This window comes from Primulina tabacum, chromosome 12, assembly GCF_025594145.1.
Source record: "Primulina tabacum isolate GXHZ01 chromosome 12, ASM2559414v2, whole genome shotgun sequence".
Lineage (NCBI taxonomy): Eukaryota > Viridiplantae > Streptophyta > Magnoliopsida > Lamiales > Gesneriaceae > Primulina > Primulina tabacum.
In genome coordinates this window covers 27,233,804-27,259,620 of record NC_134561.1, presented here as the reverse complement: position 1 = coordinate 27,259,620, position 25,817 = coordinate 27,233,804, and the positions used below count along the sequence as shown (strand labels likewise).

General features: G+C 39.2%; 1 pseudogene; it reads left to right on the top strand.

Moving 5' to 3' along the window:
* Positions 1–5,724: 5,724 nt before the first annotated feature.
* On the top strand, positions 5,725–9,054 carry LOC142521110 (ureide permease 1-like; annotated as a pseudogene).
* The last annotated feature ends 16,763 nt before the right edge of the window (positions 9,055–25,817 follow it).

Here is a 25,817-nt window from a genome sequence, read left to right as displayed (position 1 = left end):
AACTTGAATGGATTGTTTGTGTGTGTGTTGTGCGATTATAGGTGTGTGTAGAAGTGTGTAAAGCGTGTAGTGTGTGTGTGTGTGGCATGAGTTAGTCGGGGATTTAGGGAAATAAATTGCTTAAAAAAATAAATTAACCATCAATTAAAAGTTATCAAACACTAACTCAAAATTTCTTGGAATCAAAATACACACTAATTTTTAAATAGCTCCTTAATTAAAATAACACCCACACAATGCAAAGTTTAAAAGTTTTAAACTCTCAAAATTACTAAATAAGTGATTTAAGCTTAAAAATGCTAAAACTCAATAAATTATTTAAAACGCCCCAAACTTAGCTTAAAAATAAAATACCACATTTTAAATTGCCAAAATCGTCGCCGGTCTTCTCCCCAATCCCGCCTCGAATGATCGCCTGAAACATGAAACTCGAAAGACATTTTAACGTGCATCACAATAAACATGCCTAATTTAAAATAATACATTTAAATAAATTATGCATGGCTAAGAAAATCATTTTAAATTAAATAACTGATTTAACAAATAAATAATGCATGGGTTTTACGTGTATGAATTTGGGCTCCACAAGAAGACCCCGTCATTGAACCGGCAAGAGTAAAAATAATGAAAAATAGAAGAATTGATAGGAATGTTCTTCATGCGAAAAATAATAAAAGTAGCGGCCATGATCCTAAAGGCGTTAGGATGGAGATGGTTAAGGGGAATATCAAAGAACCGGGCCACCCCTTCAAAAAAATGGCGAACCGGGAAACGGAGGCCACTTCTAAGTTGTTTTAGGAAGAAGGTTTGGAAGTCGAAAAGGAGGGGTGTCCGGGTGATTGTTTGGCACATAAATTTTGATTTTATAAGAAGAAGGGATGGAGCCTAATGATCTTATCTCCTCTAAGCTACCCGGGCGAAGGGTAGAAGTCACGGTAAAGAACCACAAGGGCCCTACTACCTTGTCTTTCCCCTTGCCAGAAACCCCAGTAGGTCGGGAGGAAGAGGCTTTGGCTTGTTTTTTAGAAGGGGGTCGGAAAGAAAGAATAGGTATTGCTATGGGGATGTGCTCGGAAGTTGCGGAAGGGGTCGGGGAGTTATCCTCCGACAGACCCTTAGCGTTACGACCGAAGGTAGAAGAGGTGGAGTTAGACATGATGAAAAGAAGATTAGTTTAAAAAGACTTAATGGAAAGATGAGGGGAACTGGTGACGGATAAACGTAGAAGTCGCCGGAAACATGATTTGTACGTCGGAAAGCTTGAGAGGAAAAATTCCAAGAGTTTGGCCGCCTTTTTGATTTTGAACGTGATTTTTGAAAATCTCCTATGCTACTATATATAGGGGGTAAAAAGTGTTCTGGGTCGTCGATGGGAGGACACGTGGACGGCTCAGATATGCCTCGGAAGTTGTGTCGGGTAATCGAAAAGACAAGCGCGGGATTTGAGGCGCCATGATATTTATCTTCTCGGAATACGAAAGTTCCTTACAACTTTAATGATAGGGCGTACGTCAGCATTGACAAATATGACATCATCCTTATCATCTCGGGGAGACTAAACGACAGAATATCTCTCTTGACCGGGCACATAAGATTAATCGGGACAGCGAGTACGACTCTAGCCCGACTATTTAAGGAGGGAATGATGATACCCCGGGACGTCCCGGGCCTTGGAGATTGTCCATGGAAAAATGCCCGGGTCCGAAGCATGGATTGCTCCCGGATCGATAAGACGACAAACTAAACTGACATCCGAGTCATATGATTGCCCGGGACGAAGAGAGTACGACTTGAAGAATTCATGGAGGGGCCAGTCAGTTGAGAGGCCGGGCCATATGACCGGGCTCTCTTAAGAAATCCCGATAAGGATTTTACCCAGGCTACTTCGATATGAGTGCCACATTTAATACCGCCGATAAAGTAGGATGTGTGTAGCCAACCTATCTCTGACACCAGTGCAAGTGGTTTATATAATCATGTAGGCTGGATGTGACTAGTATGCGATTTGACATGTCAGAATCATAGGGTATAATCAGCCACCCTACTACAATTAATGTTCAAACACAAAGAACGAGGTCATCATTGTATCCCCTACTGTAAATATCAGGTACTTTACTTGCATTTACCATCTATTCAGATATTGAATTCACACATTGAATGCTCTCATTTATTGTTCATTTACTCCCATTTTCTACACCAATCACACAGCCGTCACTTGGCTACATTGGTTTTCTTGCTTGAGTTCCTCACTGACTTAAGAATCGGAGTGGTCACGCCGGACACCCTCCGGCGCCCATTCACGTGGTCACTTTCTTGTTCGCAGATCTCTCACATCTCTTAGGAAGAAAAGAAGTTCAGTCCAGACGTCCAACTCTATTTCCTTTAACATCTTGATAGCAAATCCGGCAGAGTACCTGACCCGACTCGCTCCATTTCGCCCGGGTTGCATCATGTATGTTTCAAAGCATGAGAAAACTTGTTTTGAACATTTTATTTCAAAGTGGGTTCTAGTTAAAGTTTTCCAGCTACTGCTCCTCATGTTTCAGGAATTTTTAAGATTTTTTGTTGATCCTTGATAATTTGCCTCGTGTTCGTTGTTCACTCAAAAACTTCTCATGTTTTCTTTCAATTATCCTACATAGAAAAAAAAACTATAAATAAATTTAAATCATGTGTACATATAACGCATGTTGTCGGTACTCTAGTCTATATCATATGTATATTTATTTCTTTTGGAGTTTTTTTCATTAATATAGAATTTTTGTTATTATTATTTTATTTTAGTATTTATTTAATCTTATCTCTCTTTTTATTTATTAATATTTTATTTACAATTGTATAACAATTATCATTTCTATTCAAAAAAATGTATATAACACCTCAAATTTTTTGGGCTGCTAGCCGCAAAATAGTCATGCTAAAATGAAGCTGTAGAAAGAAGAAACTAAAATACAGGATCTTAGATTTAGATAAATGGTTTGCATTTGATTAACATCCGTGCCTGCAGGTTCGTGTATCTTATTGCCTATAACAAGGACTTGCACACTTCTCATGCAACTAATCTATGTAACACAGAATACCCACGGCACGATATGCACTACCCCAAACCTGCGACCTAATCTATGTCGGGTTTGATGGCTCACCAAACCTTTAAACGAAAGAGCAGGCTAACAACCTAGCTTGCTTCATCCATCTCAACAACAAGAGGTGGTACATGAATATTCACATGTTGTCCATCTAATGCGCATTTCGGCTATATACAACACGCACTCAAGTATGAAACATATATGTATCTATTATGTTATAGATGATTACCTCGAACATAGTACTGAGTTAATTTTGTGAGATAGATCTTCGACTCGAATGAAATTGTATTATTTTTTATGTCAAAAATTGTTACTTTCACGATAGTTATGGACCTGATCGACTCGTCTCATAGGATACATACTCTTATAACAATTTATATTAATGTATTTTGGTGTAGATGGTAAAAGCATTTTTTGATTGACCTAAAATACGTTCATCATTCTTGAATTTCTATTTCAATTTTGAAGAGGTTAAGGTTAATGATTACTTAAAATAATCCAAAATTTATACTTTTATTTTATTTCTTTCTCATATACACGTTTTTAATAAACATAAAAAAATTTAATTTATTTAGACCGGAAAAAAAATTAAAATATAAATTGAACATGATACTCACGGGAAATTTAGGGTCCGATCCACGCAAGCGTCACTAATCCAGACACGGGCTTCAAAATTATCCTGGGCCTGAAATCACAAATAAGACCGTTAGGAGGGGGCCAGGAGGGTGTCCCGGCGTAGCCCCTCTGACGCTCAAGTCAGAGACTGAGGATATATGGGGGGAGCAGCTAAGGGCGCTGCTGAAAACAATATAGTGAATCCCATAATCATACGCTCTAACCTGGTATTTATAGGAGAATACCTGGGCTTGTCATGGGCCATTCACCTGTGGGCCTTAATGATGATCCGGGAATTTGGGCCGGATCTTGATGGGTTCATCCCTGAGTATCAGAACAATATCAATTTTTTTTTATTAATACATTGGAATGAGGTGGAAGTAGGACATTTTTGTTCCTTTTACGTGGGTTCAAACTATAGTCTCTTCTTTAGATAGAAGAGGTTTGTGCAATTTTACCAAAGTGGTTGTGGCATTTGATATCCATTATTTTTTATACACAACAAAAAAAACTAATTTCTATAAAGTGTACACCCTCTAGGATTTGGCAATTTAATTTGTGACGTAGCCAAATGAAATTGTTACATGAATTAGGAAAATTCAAAGTAACGCAAAAACATTGGGTTGATTAGGTGTTTAGACATCGTTATTGCAAATTCTAAGAAAAAAGATAGTAGATCGTTATATGAATCACAAACGAAACATTAAAGACGTCATAGAGTACTCGACGAAAACATTCTTACACTCAAGTTGGCGCTATATCAAATTAGAGAAACGAAAAACCTCTTGATAGCAAGATGAGAATTACCTCAGTATCGAAACGAAAAACCTATTTATAGATTTTGTAAAATGAAAAACAGGCTTTGAACTTAACGTTTGAGGCTTAATTACTTATATAATGTGATGTGATCGCGTTGAAATAGATGAGCCGGGTAAGGAGCTCCAACGTATCAAATCAACAATTTATAGTGTTTGGGAATTTTGAGTGAAGATAATGGCTGTGATAGCACCAGCAAACAATGAAAAGAACTCGTGAATGGGCACCAGATGAGTGTCCGGCGTGGCCACTCCGATGATAAATTCAGCAGGTTTTCAGATGAACACCAGCAATATTTGAGAGAAAATATGTAAGTGCTTGAAAGTTCAAGGATTCAGGATCATTAAATGACATTAATACCTACTATTTATAGTAAAAAATGGGGTAGATACCTCGATTCCAACGCCACCTACTAAGTATGGCAAGTCGGCTGCCAATACTCTAGCTTCTGATGACTTCTAGGACACTCCAAACCCAAGTGGTTCTGACAGAATAGACGGCCTGTATCGATCACACTCGAGTATGGTGCAAGTTTCGAGGTGGCCCGGGTAGTAGAGAACCCGGGTGGTTGGTGGAAAGCCCGGGCTTATGATGATGATTGCCCGAGAAGAGCCGTAGTGCCCGAGTAGAGAAGATTTGCCCGGGTCTTCAGGAAAGTAACCGGAACATTGGCTATGATCTGGGCTATCCAAGTAACAAACCGGATTAATGATGACCCAGATCCTTATGGGGTATCATAATGAATTTAATTATTTTTATATAACAAGCCCAAGTTAATTTAATGTATATTTATTTTTAAATGGGTAATATCTTTAGATGCAAGTTGTGTACACGTAAAATGAAAAGATTTCGTATCAAAATAATGGAAAAGTAATTAATAAAAACTTATATGAAACGATCTCACGGGTCGTAGTTTGTGAGACGGATCTCTTATTTGGGTCATCCATGAAAAAGATTTACTTTTTATGATAAGAGCATTACTTTTTATTGTGAATATCGGTAGGATAGACCCGTCTCACAGATAAAGATTTGTGACACCGTCTCACAAGAGATCTACTCGTGAATATATATAGACGCACACAAAAAGTCCAAGAAAGAACCAACTTCCATTTGAATGGGTAAATCTTTCTACTTAGTTGTTTATTAGATTTTGTCCCGACTCACTTGACTGTGAACGTCCCACGCGGGTCTTTTGCCGGGAAAACAAATATCATATTGTCCAAGAGAAAAAAATTTCGGCGAAAAAGAATCTTAACCGTCGATTTTTATGGTTCGAAAGAGATTCCCAGCTCAGCACGCTCTTTTTTAAATACCAGAAATACACGCCTCTCTAATTATTTTCTTGGTGTTGGTCTTCGGGAGTTGCAAGATACTTCCACTTCGCCTTTCATGATCTTTTTCTTGAAAAAGATTACATTTTTTTGTTGAATTCATTGTGCTCCTTTACCATTTCATTTCCAAATCTGAAGTGGGAATCGTAGTGGAAAGGATATTTGGATATAAAGGTGAAGTGGGGTATCTGCGCTTGGGATCATCTTCTCCGTGGTGAGCGTTGAATCTTATTGAATATACTTTCGTGGGGTTTTTGATAACATGGATTCTCTTTTATGATTATTGGTGTTCCAATTTTTTATTAGAGGAAACTCTATTAGACTAAAGATTCTTACCCTGATATGCTAGTGCTACATACTTCTTCCTATCATGGTCTGCACTCTGTGACTAGTGGAATGCTGTTATGGTGATGAGATTTGATTTGTTGAGTTTTGTCATGATCGCTTATTTGGGTGGGCCATTCCCGGTTGCTTTCCGGCGCTGGTGTATCGGCTCTAAACTTTTGCTATATTGATTCAGTTCTTGTTGATTGTTCTATGGATGGATGTGTTGTGCTTGAGATAACCATTACCCTTTTCGAATTTTTATGCATTATTATGTTCGACTGAGTTATCTTGTCTTCTGTTGTAGAGTTTTATTGAATTTGTCATTGGAAACTTCCATCTGAAAAGGAGTGCATTTGGTGGATTGAAGATATGTATTTGGTGGAGAGCAAAGAAGGAGCCATAGCATGCATGCTTTTTGCCTTGTTGTTCTTGGGCACATGGCCTGCTATCTTGACTCTACTCGAGAGGCGTGGCCGTCTTCCACAGCATACTTACCTTGATTACACAATCACGAACCTATTGGCTGCTGTTATAATTGCTTTTACATTTGGTGAAATTGGAAAGGGCACGACTGAGAAGCCCAATTTTTTGGATCAGCTATCCCAGGTGACACGACACCTTCTCCATAGTTTTGTCAACCTTGATATATATTTGGTGAAATATTGTTACAGCGGAGTGGGAATTGTTATTTTTTGTTTTACCGTTTGATATGTTTGATAGTTATGATCCAAATGTACATGCATTAATAATTCTTGAAATTCTCTGCTTATTTTGAGTTAGTTGAATGCATAAATGATTTTTGGGATTCAGTCAATGTTTTCTAATGATTAATGCAGGATAATTGGCCTAGTGTATTGTTCGCGATGGCTGGTGGGATCGTTCTGAGCCTTGGGAACCTGTCGACTCAATATGCTTGGGCATTTGTTGGTTTGTCGGTTACCGAGGTTATCACTTCAAGCGTAACCGTTGTCATAGGTATTCTGATAGTCTAGTATCCAAATTCTTCGTCAGGGATTTTCCTTATGTTGATTCATTCGGTGTTGCGTTATTTTGATGTGACAGGCACAACGTTGAATTACTTCTTAGATGACAAAATCAACAGAGCAGAGATTCTTTTTCCTGGGGTTGGATGCTTTTTGATAGCCGTTTGTCTTGGATCTGCCGTTCATTCATCCAATTCTGCAGACAATAAAGAAAAGCTTGGTAGCTTCACAAATGATTCAAAAGGGACCTCGTATGTTTGGTTTTTTCGCATGATTATAGCTTTATTCACGACCCATGGTTGTAGATTTACATCGCATTTTCTTGATTAAGAAAGACAAAAGATGTCTTCTTGACTGTACAATTCGATACACTGAAGTTGATTTTGAACTAAATGTGAACAGAATAAAGGATGCATCCACATCCAAGGACTTGCATTCAAACAAGGGTAAGAATATGTGGCAACACACACTATTCAATTTTCTCTGTCAATTATAGGAAACCAGAAGTTTTTATACGTCTCTTGTTCTTGTTTGGGTTCCGAACATACATTCTCTATCAGACTTGGAGAAGGCGAAATTCGGAACTGCGGATTTTCTTGTAGAGCTCGAGAACAAGAGGGCCATCAAGGTTGTCTAACCTCTTCTACGGCTTGCCTTATCTTCTTTCAAGATATACTATTTACTCTAGACTAGACTTTCACTAAGAATACCCCAACGATCAGTTATTTGAACAGGTAGTTTTCATTTTTCTCAAGCAGGTACTTGGTAAAGGGATATTCATCGGCTTGGCCATAACTTTCTTTGCCGGATTTTGCTTCTCTCTTTTTTCTCCAGCATTCAACCTGGCAACTAATGACCAGTGGCATACATTGAAACCTGGTGTTCCACACTTGTGTACACTGCATTTTTCTACTTCTCAGTGTCATGCTTTGTGCTAGCTCTCATTTTAAACATCGCTTTCTTGTATTTCCCCTTGTTGAATCTGCCGAAATCGTCGTTAAAGGCATATTTATTTGACTGGAATGGTAGAGGTTGGGCCCTTTTGGCTGGACTTTTGTGTGGTTTTGGGAACGGCCTTCAGTTCATGGGAGGTCAAGCTGCTGGATACGCCGCAGCAGATGCTGTTCAGGTCATTTTCATCATTCTTGAACTATTTCTGGATTCGCCTTCGGATTGAATTAGAGATTTCAAATTGAGTTCAATCTTAATTATGAACTCCATTAAACAAAACTCGAAATGTGGCTTGATCTTGGCAGCCCTTTTGATTTTCAATACATCCTTAATTCCTAATTGATATATTAGATCCCACGAGCTAATGCAGAAGATAATTTTTTATCAAAATATTTTCAAAAATACTGATAGATTACCATTCAAGTTGCTCCAGAAGCTAGCCAGCCAAATTCATTTCATTCGATGATTTGTTAACTCTAGGCATTGCCACTGGTGAGCACCTTTTGGGGTGTTGTCTTGTTTGGAGAGTATCGAAGATCGTCGAGAAGAACGTATACGCTTCTTGTGGGCATGTTGTCTATGTTTATTGTGGCTGTTGGCGTGCTCATGGCATCATCCGGTCACCGTAAGTAAACATTGTTCGTTGCAAAGACAAAAAATTGAAAAAAAATTATGCTATACTTGGAGGTGTTCTCGATATTGCGAAATTTTAGTCATTGGATTTTCAAACATGATATCAACTTCCATTAAAATGTAATGGATTCATATAATCTAACCACGTTAGGTTATAGGGAGAATTACTCCCCAAGGAGGATTGACTAACTCCAAAAAATGTGTGAATATGCTGGCGATGTTGAGCCACTCTTCAATTTGGTAAATGGTGATTATGAATGTAACATTCAAATTGTATGTAGCATAATTGCAATAGTCCCAATGTTCTCTATTCTTCTAATGTTTTTTTTTTAAAAAAATGGTATATTTCTTGAGCATGTGTACTATGCACTATTTTGTGTACCGTACAAATGCAAAATAATAATAACTAGCAGGTCCTGAAGAATAAAAGGAGAAAATTGATGTTATTTTTTTTTAAATGAAATTATTACTTTTTGAAATTGAAATAATGGAAGAGAAGGGAAGAAAGAAATATAAATGTGGAATACGGAGTGGAGTGATTTAAAAGTATTTTTGAAATTATGAAAACACCAACATACCAAAAGTGATGTATTACTATTGTTGGAACACGAATTCTTATGTTTTGGTGTTAACAAATAATAAAGGTAAGTATGATGCTATCTAAATTGATTTACACTCGAATCTTAAACTAAACTATCTCTTATTATTATATCAGTTTTTCTCGTTCAGTTTTCAACGGAATCAGTTTACAAATAGAACCAGTTTACGAATAGAATCAGTTTACAACAGAATAAAAAACTGATGATTATTATTGGTACAAAACCGATCGCAACAGTGTATGACTGTCACAGAATGTTGACATGGACTAAATACAAGCCAACATACACTTTTTGTTTGGAACGGATTTATTTTAAAATATATATATATGGAGAAATGATTCAGTTTAGTAATGTTACAATTTTTATTGAGAAATTTCCAAATATTCTGTGGGGACCCGGACGCTAATCAGTTCTTAATCGTCATCAGGATCAATTTACTAATCAAGTAATTAGGGTCATAAAATTTTTTTCTTTTTAATGCGGAATGTAGTGAAATCAAACTAATATACAACTTAGTATAAAATAAAGTACAAGTCCCATACCGTCTACAAATCAGTAAAAACTAAGGTTCAACATCTAATTATCAAGTGCCAAAACCCTATATACATCAAAGTCCGAAGTTCCACTCTATCAGGATCTCTCCTCATCTCCTGGACCATGATCATGTCCCACCTGTTGTCATGTACACATACAAACAAGACAACAGCCGGATAATTCCGATGAGAATATAATCCCAGTATAAATCAACGAAACATGCAATCATATAAACAAATATAAAGCATGTAACAGGTAACAGCAATATGTATCAAAATCTGAAACATAACTAATATCAAACTGTCGACAATACTCGTAGCTACACAATTTAGACTAGACTCAATCCTAGTCTAGGGATCCCGGTTTCCAGAAGTTGGCATTCCTATATCGACCAACAGTAATAGAAAAGACTCCAGTTCTATCCACGTCGATAAGGTATCGATCACCAGAAATAGAAAAAGGTCTGATTCTATCCACATCGATATGGTATCGATCACCAGTAATAGAAGGAACTCTAATTCTATCCACACCGATATAATATCGATCACCAGTAATAGATGAAGCTCCAATTCTATCCACATCGATACGACATCGATCAACAGTAATAGAAGAAACCCAAATTCTATCCACATCGTTGGCCAATCATCCGGTGACAGATTTTGGCACTATCGCCAATACACTATCTTGTGACATCGTGCAATGTGCCCGTGGCGATCCCGCCACTATCAGGCACTTCTGTCACAAGATTACTCGTCTAATACCTGTTATCTATAAATCAAGAAAACAAGTACATCAATCAAATCAATGCAAATATCAATGCAATAAAGTAAAGTATGTGATTTAGGGAAACTAAAGTCTAAACCGACTTAAGTCGATCTCCTAATACCACATTGACTTATACCTTTCGTTCGTAGTTTCGGTCTGGAATTCAACTCTGTCAATCCTTCAATCTGGCAATGGCAATATCAATGATATCATATCAATATACCGTTTAAATTGATACCCATCTGATCAATAATTCAAATCAACGGTATAACCGCACAATCCCGATATCCCGGTCAATATAACATCACCAGATAATAATTCCCTCAACTAATAATCGATACCAATACAATCTGATATCATATCTCAATCAATTAACTTCAGAAAATCATAACAATTCCATAATCAGTCTGTTTCTTAATCTGACTTCGATTCTATGATGTCTAACATGTCAAGAACATCATATATGAATTCTATTCAATTCTGACAACATAATAATTTCAAATCATATCAAAACGTAGTAAAACTTACGTCCAGTTGTAGCCTACGTTGTTAGGAACTCGGTACCGAAGTCGGATTCAAAATTAGACGGACGGATTTTACACGGTTGAAATTTGCGCGCAAGAAACCAACAATTTCTCTCAATTTTCCGTTGATTTCTTTGATGGAATACGTGTAATATGTATATATATATATACATCTCGCATGCCCCGAAACGTGTCTTCCGCAAATTCATCCAAAGCATCTCGCGCATATGCGCGTACTGTCTTCGCGCATATGCGCGAGACTATTGTCTCGGCGCGTGTCTTCCCAGCCTCTCGCGCATATGCGCGGCGCGCATATGCGCGAGGCTCTCTAGACTCGCCTTTGCAGCTCGCGCATATTCGCGCCCTCATGTCGCGCATATGCGCGAGGTCTTCTGCCATTTGGCGCATGGGTGCGCATCACGTCGCGCACGTGCGCCGATGGTACTGTCCTCGCACATACATTTTCACACGTTACTTCAAATCGTGTCTCGGTTAATCCTTTCATAATATATCAAATTTTAAATCGATAATTAAAGATTACTAGGATTAAATTTTCGGGCATTACATTTCTCCCCACTAAGATATGATTTCGTCACAGGCAATCCATCATATCAATAGAAGGTATGTAATAAGACTGAACAGAAATTTACATCAGTGAAATAATGCTGGGAATTCTTGTCTCATATCTGATTCAGTCTCCCAAGTGGCTTCTTCAACGCCATGACGAGTCCATTGTACTTTCACCAACGGAATCATCTTCGTTCTGAGCTGTTTTTCTTTACGATCGATAATCCGAATCGGTTTCTCGACATAACTCAATGTCTCATCCAGCTCGATTTCGTCTGGCTGAATAACATGTGAATCATCAGGGAGATACTTCCACAGCATTGATACATGAAAGACATCATGTATTCCAGATAATGAAGGCGGCAATGCTAGTCGATAGGCACGATCTCCTATCTTCTCGAGAATCTCATAAGGACCAACATATCGTGGAGAGAATTTCCCTTTCTTACCAAATCTAACTACACCTCTGAATGGAGAAATCTTCAAAAATACTCGATCTCCAGTCTCAAATACCAACGGTCTACGCCGAAGGTTGGCATATTTGGCTTGTTGGTCCTGTGCTGCCTTCATTTTCTTCTGAATTAATTTCACTTTTTCAGTCATATCTCTGATCATATCAGGTCCAGTCGCAGGAACTTCAGAGATATCATCCCAATACAGAGGGGATCGACACTTCTTTCCGTACAACGCTTCAAAAGGAGCCATTTCAATACTCGTTTGATAGCTATTGTTGTACGAAAATTCGCAAAGAGGCAACGCATCTTGCCAATTAGTGCTAAAATCCAGCACTACAGCTCTCAGCATATCTTCCAATGTCTGGATCGTACGCTCTGACTGTTCGTCAGTCTGTGGATGATATGCGGTACTCAGATGTAACTTAGTACCGAGAGCTTGCTGCAAACTCTGCCAGAAGTGCGAAGTAAACCAAGGATCACGGTCTGAAACAATCGACTTCGGCACTCCGTGCAGTGTGACCACTTCCTTTACATAGATATCGGCCATCTGATCATATCTATATGTCATCTTGTATGGAATAAAGCATGCTGATTTGGTCAATCGATTAATCACAACCCAAATCGCATCGTAACCTCGGGAGGAACGGGGTAACTGTGTCACAAAATCCATGGAAATGTGATCCCATTTCCATTCAGGAATCGACAAACTTTGCAACAATCCTCCGGGTTTCTTCCTCTCAGCTTTCACCTGTTGGCAATTCAGACACTTGGCTACAAATTCAGTAACATCAGATTTCATCTGTTTCCACCAATACTGTGTCTTCAAATCATTATACATTTTCCTGCCACCAGGATGAATGCTAAAACGACTGTTGTGCGCTTCTGTCAGTATTCGCTGTCTCAATTCTGAAACATTTGGCACAACAAGACGATTATTCACATACAAAATACCATTTTGAATCTGATATTCCGATCGATGTCCAGCCTTGACCATAGCAATCGAATTCTGTACGTTCTGATCAACTTTTTGTGCCTCTTTGATTCTCAATATCAATTATGGTTCAGCTCGAATTGCATATAATCTCAGAGGCTGACAATCTGTTTCAAAGGCTAATCCAGACATACAACAGTCTTCTATTAAATTCGAGACACCCCTAGTCGATAAGGATAAAGAACATATCTTTCGACTCAGTGCATCGGCTGCTGCATTGGACTTTCCTGGGTAGTATTTGATTTCACAATCGAAATCTTTTAGCAAATCTAACCATCTCCTCTGTCTCATATTCAACTCTGACTGTGAAAACAGATATTTCAAGCTTTTATGATCAGAATAGATTTCGAATTTCTCACCGTAAAGGTAATGTCGCCATATTTTCAAAGCAAAGACTATGGCTGCCAATTCAAGATCATGAATTGGGTAACGAGATTCATGGGGCTTCAGTTGTCTCGAGGCATAAGCGATAACATGTCCTCGCTGCATCAACACACAGCCCAATCCTCGGTGAGATGCATCATAGTAAACCAAAAATTCACCAGTACCTGAAGGAATCGTCAACACAGGCGCACTGGTAAATCTCTTCTTCAATTCGAGAAAACTGGTCTCACATTCCTCAGACCAAACAAATGGAGCATTTTTCTGAGTCAACTGTGTAATCGGTTTGGCAATACTCGAAAAATCTTTAATAAATCGGCGATAATATCCCGCCAAACCCATAAAACTGCGTATCTCTGGTACAGATGTCGGTCTCGGCCACGAAATCACTGCCTCAACCTTACTGGGATCAACTGATATCCCGTCTCCAGATATAATATGCCCCAGAAATACTACCTATTTCAACCAGAACTCGCATTTCGACAATTTAGCATACAGTTTCTCCGCCCTCAAAATTCTTAACACAGTCCTCAGATGATCAGCATGCTCAATCATATTCTTTGAATAAATCAATATATCATCAATGAATATGATAACAAAATCATCCAAATATTTCTGAAAGACGCGGTTCATTAATCCCATAAATACCGCCGGTGCATTCGTTAACCCAAAAGGCATGACAATAAACTCATAATGTCCATACCTGGTTCTGAATGCTGTCTTTGAGATATCAGAATCCCTGACTCTCAGTTGATGGTATCCAGATCTCATATCGATCTTGGAATACACCGAAGAACCCTGCAATTGATCAAATAAATCATCAATACGAGGCAATGGATATTTATTTTTTATCGTTGCCTTATTCAGTTGCCGGTAGTCGATACAAAGTCTCATCGACCCATCCTTCTTCTTCACGAACAGTACTGGAGCGCCCCAAGGAGAAATACTCGGTCTGATATATCCCTTGGCCAATAAATCCTCCAGCTATTCTTTCAATTCTTTCAACTCGATAGGTGCCATCCGGTACGGAGTCCTTGAAATCGAAACTGTTCCTGGCATCAACTCAATGCTGAAGTCTATCTCTCGAATCGGAGGCAATCCAGGAATCTCATCTGGAAAGACATCAGCAAACTCACACACTACTGGCAAGTCCGCCAATGATGGGCTCGACTTCAGTAAATCAACTGAATATACCAGGAATCCATCCGCTCCTTTCTGCAATAATCGAGTCATATTTATTGCAGATATCAAAGGAATTCTAGCTCGAGAACTCTTACCGTAAAATTACCACTCCTCAGCCATTTCAGGTCTGAATCGAACAATCTTGTGGAAACAATCGATTGCAGCCCTGTACTTGGTCAACGTATCGATACCGATAATACAATCAAAGTCAGATATCCCAAGCACAATACAGTCTAACTCAATCTCATGCCCATCATACTGCAGTATACTAGATTTAACAGATTTCACTGACATCAAACCTGTCCCTAACGGAGAAGAAACAGACACTACTGCAGACAATGACTCAATAGGTAACGCATGACTCAATGCAAACCTCTCAGAAATAAAAGTATGCGATGCACCAGTATCAATCAATACATATGCAGGATAACCAGAAATAAAACAGTTACCTGCCACGACATCATCAGGTGCATCCTGTGCCTGCTCCTCAGTCAAAGCAAATAGTCGGGCCTGCTGTCTAGGTGGCTGGCTCGCTGTCTGGCTCCCTCCTGGCCTCGGCTGTGACTGAGTAGGCGGTGCTGGCTGGAAGGAATGAACGGCAGCAGATCGTCTCCCTGTCTGAGCCACTGATCTAGATGACTCAGCGGCCTGGGATCCCTGGGCACTTCTTTGTGGACACACTCGGGCAAAGTGTCCATGCTGTTTACAAATGCGGCAGTTGCCGAACACTCCTCGGCACTGTTATGTGGAATGCTTCCCTCCACAAGTGCTACAGTAAGGTCCTGTATAACTCTGGCCCTGACCAATCTGTCTAGAGCCACTCGAACTGGATGAGCTACTTCCAGCTTTCTTGAATTTCTTCCCTTTCGCTTTCAGGAAGTCTTTCTTCCCACTACCACTGCCGCTCTCAAATCGAGGAGCTGGTGGAGGCATCTGTTATCTCGGTGCTGAAGACACAAACGAAGCCTCTTTCTGTCTCATCAGACCAGCTTCAGCTCCCTTGGCTCGGTTCAAGGCATCAGTAAAGTTGTTTGGCCTCCCGGTATTCACCAAGGTAAAGATTTCAGGATTTAGGCCATTTATGAACTGGTCCGCAACGGCCTCATCATGTTCAGCTACGTGGGGAGCAAATCGAAGTAGTGTAGAGAATTTGGCCACATATTCCTCATTGTTTAGCTGGCCCTGCCTCAAGTTTGCAAACTCGGCTCCCTTGTCCTTTCTATACGACACTGGAAAGAACCTTTGATAAAATTCAGTTCTAAAGACATTCCAGGTGATAATCGTACCTCGTTGTTCCAAGGCCCGCTTTGTGGTAATCCACCAGTTCTTTGCCACATCGTGTAACTGGTGCCCTATCAGTTTCACCCTCTTCTCATCAGTATAGTCCAAGGACTCAAACAACATCTCGATATCATCTAACCAACTCTCACACTCCACAGAATTCTCCGTACCCTTCAAAGTCGGTGGATGGAAAGACTGAAACCTTTTTAACAATATCTCCATTGGAGTGGCTGTAACGTCCATTGGAGAATTTGAAGTACTACCCTGTTCAGGTACTCTTCTCGGAGGCATATCTGATAATCAAAAGGATTAGTAATCCCAATACACAAATATGTTTCAGTCCTCCTCCGATCATCTTACTGCTGATCCAGAATCGGTGCTGATCCATTCTCAATAACACATGTTTTCAAATCAAGTCAGATAAACATGCATTATAAAGCAGCAAATCATGCTAGCAATCAAAAGCAGAAAAGAAAACCTCAATCTACTCCGCTCACTAGCTCCTATATCAGTCTCAAGGATCTATCGCTCTGATACCACCTGTTGTGGGGACCCAGACGCTAATCAGTTCTTAATCGTCATCATGATCAATTTACTAATCAAGTAATTAGGGTCATAAAATTTTTTTCTTTTTAATGCGGCATGTAGTGAAATCAAACTAATATACAACTCAGTATAAAATAAAGTACAAGTCCCGTACCGTCTACAAATCAGTAAAAACTAAGGTTCAACATCTAATTATCAAGTGCCAAAACCCTATATACATCAAAGTCCGAAATCTCCACTCTATCACGATCTCTCCTCATCTCCTGGACCCTGATCCTGTCCCACCTGTTGTCATGTACACATACAAACAAGACAACAGCCGGATAATTCCGGTGAGAATATAATCCCAGTATAAATCAACGAAACATGCAATCATATAAACAAATATAAAGCATGTAACAAGTAACAGCAATATGTATCAAAATCTGAAACATAACTAATATCAAACTGTCGACAATACTCGTAGCTACACAATTTAGACTAGACTCAATCCTAGTCTAGGGATCCCGGTTTCCAGAAGTTGGCATTCCTATATCGACCAACAGTAATAGAAAAGACTCCAGTTCTATCCACGTCGATAGGGTATCGATCACCAGTAATAGAAGAAGCTCTGATTCTATCCACATCGATATCGTATAGATCACCAGTAATAGAAAGAACTCCAATTCTATCCACATCAATATAATATCGATCATCAGTAATAGAAGAGTTACATTCTATCCACATCGATACAGTACCGATCACCAGTAATAGAAGAAGCCACATTTCTATCCACATTGATAGCCAATCATCCGGTGACAGACTTTGGCACTATCGCCAATACACTATCTTGTGACATCGTGCAATGTGCCCGTGGCGATCCCGCCACTATCAGGCACTTCTGTCACGAGATTACTCGTCTAATACCTGTTATCTATAAATCAAGAAAACAAGTACATCAATCAAATCAATGCAAATATCAATGCAATAAAGTAAAGTATGTGATTTAGGGAAACTCAAGTCTAAACCGACTTAAGTCGATCTCCCGATACCACATTGACTTATACCTTTCGTTCGTAGTTTCGGTCTGGAATTCAACTCTGTCAATCCTTCAATCTGGCAATGGCAATATCAATGATATCATATCAATATACCGTTTAAATTGATACCCATCTGATCAATAATTCAAATCAACGGTATAACCGCACAATCCCGATATCCCGGTCAATATAACATCACCAGATAATAATTCCCTCAACTAATAATCGATACCAATACAATCTGATATCATATCTCAGTCAATTAACTTCACAAAATCATAACAATTCCATAATCAGTCCGTTTCTTAATCTGACTTCGATTCTATGATGTCTAACATGTCAAGAACATCATATATGAATTCCATTCAATTCTGACAACATCATAATTTCAAATCATATCAAAACGTAGTAAAACTTACGTCCAGTTGTAGCCTGCGTTGTTAGGAACTCGGTACCGAAGTCGGATTCAAAATCAGACGGACGGATTTTACACGGTTGAAATTTGAAGCGCAAGAAACCAACACTTTCTCTCAATTTTCCGTTGATTTATTTGATGGAATACGTGTAATATGTATATATATATATACATCTCGCATGCCCCGAAACGTGTCTTCCGCAAATTCATCCAAAGCATCTCGCGCATATGCGCGTACTGTCTTCGCGCATATGCGCGAGACTATTGTCTCGGCGCGTGTCTTCCCAGCCTCTCGCGCATATGCGCGCCTCAATTCCGCGCATATGCGCGAGGATCTCTGGACTTGACCTGTGCAGCTCGCGCATATGCGCGAGGTCTTCTGCCCATTTGGCGCATGGGTGCGCATCACGTCGCGCACGTGCGCCGATGGTACTGTCCTCGCACATACATTTTCACACGTTACTTCAAATCGTATCTCGGTTAATCCTTTCATAATCATATCAAATTTTAAATCGATAATTACAGATTACTAGGATTAAATTTTCGGGCATTACATATTCGAAGTTAAAAATTCAATCAGTTGAGCACACTTTCAAAAAATTATATCTGATTATCAATGATCATTTAGTACTAGGATATGACAGTATTATAAATCATTTTATCTAAATAGTAGTTTGTATTCGGTCAATTATTGTAAGGTCTAGAAAATTCGAACTACGTAACCCCACTGCATACAATATAGGTGTAAGGTCCAAAATTAAGACGACGTAATCCAACGACATGCGAATCTAGGAATTTATGAAAATAAACACTAGTTGATTTTTATTTGCTAATTAATTACGTGACATAATTGTTTATATGCTAAATGAGATTTTATTGTCATCATGCATAAAATTATATTTTTAGGAATATTCAAGTGACGACAGTGGAACGGGGACCGATGGCTAAAAATATAAAATATTTTTATTAAATAATTAATTTCAATTATTTGAAATATGGCCGATGCTTTTTAGTATTTTTGAAAATAAAGAGTTTTGAGGTGATTTTATACGCCGGGACGTAAATTTTATCGGTGTTGGTTTTTCAACTAAAATACGAACTTTTTGGCAACCCGACTTATAAATTCACAGCTTAATCAAAGAAAAATTTTGGTAATATTTTAATTATGTCCTACTTAGACTAATGGGCCTAATTAGATGGCTTATTAGGCCTAAAAAGCCTTGTAGGTGATTAACTAATATTTAAAGTATTAAATAAGTAAAAACCGTACACACTTGACACAAATTATCGGCCACACTTTGAGAGAAGAATTCTGAAAACACTCCACCTATCTCACGGCACACACACAGCACAATTGGAGGAGGGTTTTCGAAGGTTACAAGTAGAATCAAGCCAAAGTGGTCTCCCGTTCTTCGTCGTCAACGGATATTCGAGCGTATATAACGCAAAGGCACGCCATACATCTCCTTTTCTCATCTGTCATATCATATTATTGTTTGAATTATTGTATGCATGAAGAACATGAAATTATTTTCATAATTTTTGGTATATTGCATGTATGCATGAGAAAAGATGGCTTTTGATTCAAATTACTTGTTCTTTGCATGCTAAAGGGCTGCCATGATGCCATATTATGTTTAACCAAAGCTTTTAAGTAAATTAAAGTCCCACACACACACCCAAGTTTCGGCAGAAAGCAAAGGAGAACAAACAAGCAAACCAAAACCAGAAACTTGCTGTTGGGGCGATCGGGTTGCTTGTTCTAGGGGGAGGCTTGGTCTTGGCTTGGGCCAGGGCTCGGCTAGAGTCGTGCATGGGTCAAGGGGAGAGTCCTAGCCAAGCTAGGACTCATGCTAAGGGCTTGGAAAGAGTCCTAGCTGAGCTAGGACTCTACCCGAGAAAAACAACCCACAGCTGTGCTGTCTTCGCGCGGCTGCAGGGGGTTAAGGGGCTTGTTGCGGGGCACGGGCTGGGCAAGGGTGGTTCACTAGGGTCCTAAGGTGGTGCACAACTTGTTGGTTCAGGGGCTGGGGCGTCGGCTTAGGGTTTAGACATCAAAAACATAGAGTCCATGCAAGTGAAAACTCTCGGCCAGCATAGGGTCTCTTAGGAGGAGCTTGTTTTTGGGTTTTGGGTTAGTTTCATGGTAAACTTAAGGTCCAGTAGGCTAATTTATGGTGTTGGGCAAGTTTTGGACCAACATGGTTCGGGGGTAACTCGTTAAAATCAGAAGTTGGCTCGGGGGTGAAATTTATATGTCATTTAGGGTCTTTTAAAATAAGAAAAATTTGAAAATGGCTCACGGGGGTCGAGTCGTGGTCCATAAGGGCTCAAATAATATAAAAAGACTAAATTTATAATTTAGGAATTTTATATTAATGTTTGGGATTTTTCGGGATTAAAACACCATCAAAACAATTAATTAAAGATAAATGAAAAAGTCTAATATTTAAGCTAAATAAAATTATGGAAAAATTCATGTAAGCTTAAAAAATTATTTGGGACATTTTAGAGCCATGAAATCAAGGATAAAAGTCAAAAACGTAAAATGTCGTGTCCAGGAGTAAAACGGTCTTTTTACACCGGGAAATTAGTAAAGGTCATGGCAGTGCCCTAAATGCCGTTTTTATGGAATTATGATTATTTTTAAATGTTTATGAAATGTTCATGATTAAATTATGATTTTTAATGTTTAAAGGATTTTATGATTTAAGGAAGACATTTAAAAGACATGTTGCATGCTTGGTTTCAAAAACAAAATGTAATGCTATTCATGATTTTTATAAAGTGATGAGAATGTAAATGTTGAAGGAAGTGAAATGATTGTGACTAATTCGTTAATGTTGGCGACATCGTGAGGGTTATGGTCCCAGTGGGAGCCCGACGATCGTGTTTCCATCATTGCGAATATGTGGTAACGGTTTTGTGGTAACGGCATTTAGGGCATATCGTAAGGGGAAATGGCCCTAGAGGGAACCCATTTATGGGAAAAGGCCCCCGAGGGAACCTCGACGATCGTATTTCTATTCAATCATGATAGGCCAGGGCCCAGTTGACCGGTGAGAGTGTTGCTGGTGTCCCCCGCCGCCCAGTACTGCGGTTTCACGTAGATGGATCCATCGATTTTCATGTCATGTCATGTCAGAAAAGTCACAATTAACGATCTGAATTCAACAAAAAGGGAAAAGAAAATGTTTATGATCATGTTAAAAAGGTTTTATGTCATGTCATGTTGAGGAAAAAGGAAAAGGTTAAGGTTTATGTTATACATGTCATGAAAATGTTTATGCTTAAGGTTGATGCATCATTATGAAAATGTTTCTATTTAAAGTTCATGCATCATAAAAGATTTACGAAAATGTTCATGTTTGAAGTTTATGCATCTTCATGAAAACGATATTTTAAGTACAAATATTTTTCACTGTTATATGTTGACTGTATTACGTATTACTTGTTATAAAGATGATGGTGTGTTGAGTCTTTAGATTCACTAGGTGTGATGGATGCAGGTGAGGTTGAGGGTGGTCTTGACGGATGATTTGACTGGACTGATAGCGCACACAACCCGAGGACCAGCGGTTCTACTATTTCCGCATTATGTTTTATGATTACTGATTTTAGATAAAGATTTTTAAGACTATTTATTTATGCTTTTGAGAGATTTTTTACAGGTTTAGTATGGGCTATACTTTTCAAACTTATTGCTTTATTTAGGTTGGGTAAAACAGTTGACGATTTCATTTTATGACTATTGCACTTGATTTTTAAAATGTTAGTTGATTGAGATTTTATTTTAAAGGGTAAAATATTTTATAAAAATATTTTCATGAGTCATATGTCATGGTCGAAAATCGAGTGTTTATAAAAAAAAAATTTCTAGTACTTTTAAAGCAATAAAAAGGACAGGACGTTTCAGTTGGTATCAGAGCAAAGGTCCTGTAAAGGGTTGTGCCACCATCAGCGCCGGGAAGATCAATCGTCAAGCCTCAATTTGTAAGTTTACATGCTTTATATGATTTAGTATGATGCTACCTGCATGATGATATGAATATTATGTTTATGATGCATGTTTATTAGCTTTTCGAGTATTTATGCTTTGCATGCTTAAATTGATAAAATGAATTAGGACATGTCACATGATTAGAAAACACAGATTTAATTGCATGTTGGTTATGTTAGAATTTGGAAAACATTCAGATAAAATGCCTCCTAGACGTGTCCCCGTTATCGAGAATCAGGAAGAGAACAGTGTTAATCGCCGAGGGAATAGTCAAAGAAATGCACCACCACCAGCACCTCCTCCTCCAGGGGATCCTGCTACTCGTGCTTTAGACGGTATGGCTCGTCTCTTCGAGCAACAATTACAGCAGCAGCAGTTACAGCTGCAGTTACAGCAGATGCAGCAGCAGCAGCTACAGCAGCCACCTAGGCCACATCAGGATATTTATGAGCAGTTCCGGAGGCTAGGGCCGAAGGAATTTTCTGGCACCACCGATCCATTTGCTGCTGAGAGTTGGATCCGATCACTCGAGGTACATTTTCGCTATCTGGACATGGGAGACGCCGACCATGTGAGGTGCACTACTTATCTGCTTAGGGACGACGCTTCTTTATGGTGGGAAGGAGCCGAGCATGGTGTTGACCTTGCTACACTCACTTGGGCACAGTTCAAGACGAAATTCTATGAGAAATACTTTACTGCTGATGTCAGAAGCCGGATAAAGAGGGAATTTATGACTCTCCGTCAGGGAGACATATCTGTTGCTGATTTTGTGAAGAAGTTTGATAGGGGTTGCCACTTTGTACCCCTTATTGCTGGAGATGCGGAAGAAAAGCTTAGGCATTTCATGGATGGCCTACGACCTACCATTCGGGATAAAGTTATGATGATGCGTCCGGAGAACTATGCTATGGCAGTTACTTATGCGTATCAGGCTGAGCAGTCCTTGAAGGACATTGAGTTTGAGATTCAGCGCAAGAGGCAGCACTATCAGAATAACAATCAGCCGAATAAGAAGCCAAATACGGGTCCTCCTAGACCTCAAGGGCCTCAAAAGCCCCAAGGTCAAGTCAAGAAGCCAGCGCCACCAAAGCCACAAAATCCTGGAGCACCAAAGCCTGCTGAGAGACAACCATGCAAACAGTGCAACCGTACAAATCTTGGCAAATGTGAACGGGGATCATTTAAATGTTTTTACTGCAAGGAGGATGGACACAAAAATATCGAGTGTCCAAAGAAGAAAGCAGCTACCACGGCCCGAGCTTATGTTATGAATGCCGAGGAAGCTGAGGAAGAGGCAGACACTACACTCATCACGGGTAACCTAGTCATTTAACATTATTATATTGCTTATTAATGCATGAAGTGTTAAATTGGTTATTAGAATTGATTTGGGATCAAGTTTCAACCTTGAATAAATTAGGTTGCATGTTCTACCTAGTTGTATTTAAGTGATGATTTTAGAAACCATAGAAAATGATTTGAATTTTGTGCCTTGTTTTATGTGAAGGATGGAATGATTCCAAATAAAATTTTTAGGGCCAAAATTAAAGAAAATCATAATTTAGGGAGATTTCGAAACTTTGAGGTCTATTGTGCAATTTCGAAAAAATTAAAGGGACTATAATGCAATAATTCGAAAATAAGGGACCTAAGTGAAATTTCTGAAATCTTAAGAATCAAAATGCAATTCTCTAAACATGAAGGGCTAAATCAGAATTTCGAATAATATAAGGACTTAATTGCAATAATTCGAAATTTTGGGGTCAATAATGCAAATTTCAAAAGTTGAGGGACTAAAGTGCAATTTTTCCCAAGAAATGTTTAAGTTCGACACGAAATATTCATATAAATTTGGGAATTAATGATAGTAAATCCTTAAGCTTCAACTCGAAAAGATTTAAAAGACATGTTCACCGCAGGGAGGATCATCATTCTAGGTGTAGCTACCTATGTCTTGCTAGATTCAGGTGCTACACATTCTTTCATATCAGAAACCTTCATCAAAAGACTGAATATTACTCCTCAAGACATGGGTTTGGGTTTCAAAGTTACTATTTCTTCCGGTGATCAATTGCTCACGTCTAAGATTGTCAAGAATCTGGAGCTTCGTTTATTCAGGGATGTAGTTCGAGAAGATCTTATTGTGCTCTCTATGCCCGAATTTGATATTATACTTGGGATGGATTGGTTATCAGCAAATGGAGCTTCGATTGATTTTCGTCAGCGATCAGTATCTATTAGACCGCCTAGTGGTAAATCTTTTGTCTTTGAGGCGGCGAGAAACAAGCAAATGCCGCACATCATCTCTTGTCTATGTGCGAGGAAGCTCATTAAGCGTGGATGCCAAGCTTACCTGGCATGTGTCACTACCACGCATGCATCTACCAGTCAGAAGTTAGAAGATATTGATGTTGTGAGAGATTTTCCTAGCGTCTTTCCCGAAGACGTTTCTGGCATTCCGCCCGATCGTTAAGTGGAATTCTCTATTTATCTTATGCCGGGCACTGTTCCTATATCGAAAGCACCATATCGTCTAGCACCTGCAGAAATGAAAGAATTGAAAGATCAAATTCAAGAATTACTAGACAAGGGTTTCATTCGCCCTAGTTACTCTCCATGGGGCGCTCCGGTTTTGTTTGTGAAAAAGAAAGATGGCAGCATGCGTCTTTGCATTGATTATCGAGAGCTTAATCGAGTTACCATAAAAAATAAGTATCCACTGCCAAGAATTGAGGATCTGTTCGATCAGTTGCAAGGAGCATCGATATTTTCTAAAATTGATCTGCGATCTGGATACCATCAGTTGAAAGTCAAGGAGTCTGACGTGCACAAGACAGCATTTCGCACGAGATATGGACACTATGAATTCATGGTCATGCCATTTGGGTTGACCAATGCACCAGCGATCTTCATGGATCTCATGAATCGCGTATTTCAGCCGTATCTGGATCAGTTTATTATTGTCTTCATTCATGACATTTTGATCTATTCCAAGAGCAGAGAGGAGCATAGCCGTCATTTGAGGACTGCACTGCAAGTACTGCACGACAGAGAGCTATATGCAAAGTTCAGCAAGTGCGAGTTTTGGCTTGACAGAGTGGCGTTCTTAGGCCACATCATTTCTAGTGATGGCGTGGAAGTTGATCCGAGTAAAGTTGAGGCAGTAAAAGAGTGGCCAGTACCGAAGAGTGTCACCGAGATTCGCAGTTTCTTGGGACTAGCTGGCTATTATCGCAAATTCATCAAAGGGTTCTCATCTATTGCAGTGCCTTTGACATCTTTGACGAAGAAAAATGCTAAGTTTATTTGGGGATCCGAGTGTCAAGACAGTTTTGACAAGTTGAAGCAAGCCTTGATATCCGCACCAGTGTTATCTATGCCATCGGGGCAAGGGGAGTATGTTCTATATGCCGACGCTTCTAAACTTGGTTTGGGCGCAGTTCTGATGCAAAACGACCGAGTTATCGCCTATGCGTCAAGACAGTTGAAAATTCATGAAAAGAACTACCCTACTCATGATCTTGAGCTTGCAGCAGTAGTCATTGGACTAAAAATTTGGAGACACTACCTTTATGGGGAGAAGTGCAAAATATTCACTGATCATAAAAGCTTGAAATACTTCTTCACCCAAAAAGAGTTGAATATGAGACAGCGCAGATGGCTTGAATTGGTAAAGGACTATGACTGTGACATTAGCTACCATCCAGGGAAAGCTAATGTAGTGGCAGACGCATTGAGTAGAAAAGCAGCAGTTATCACGCATTTATCACTCCAAAGACCGTTGCAATCCGAGATACAGCGGTTTGAGCTTAC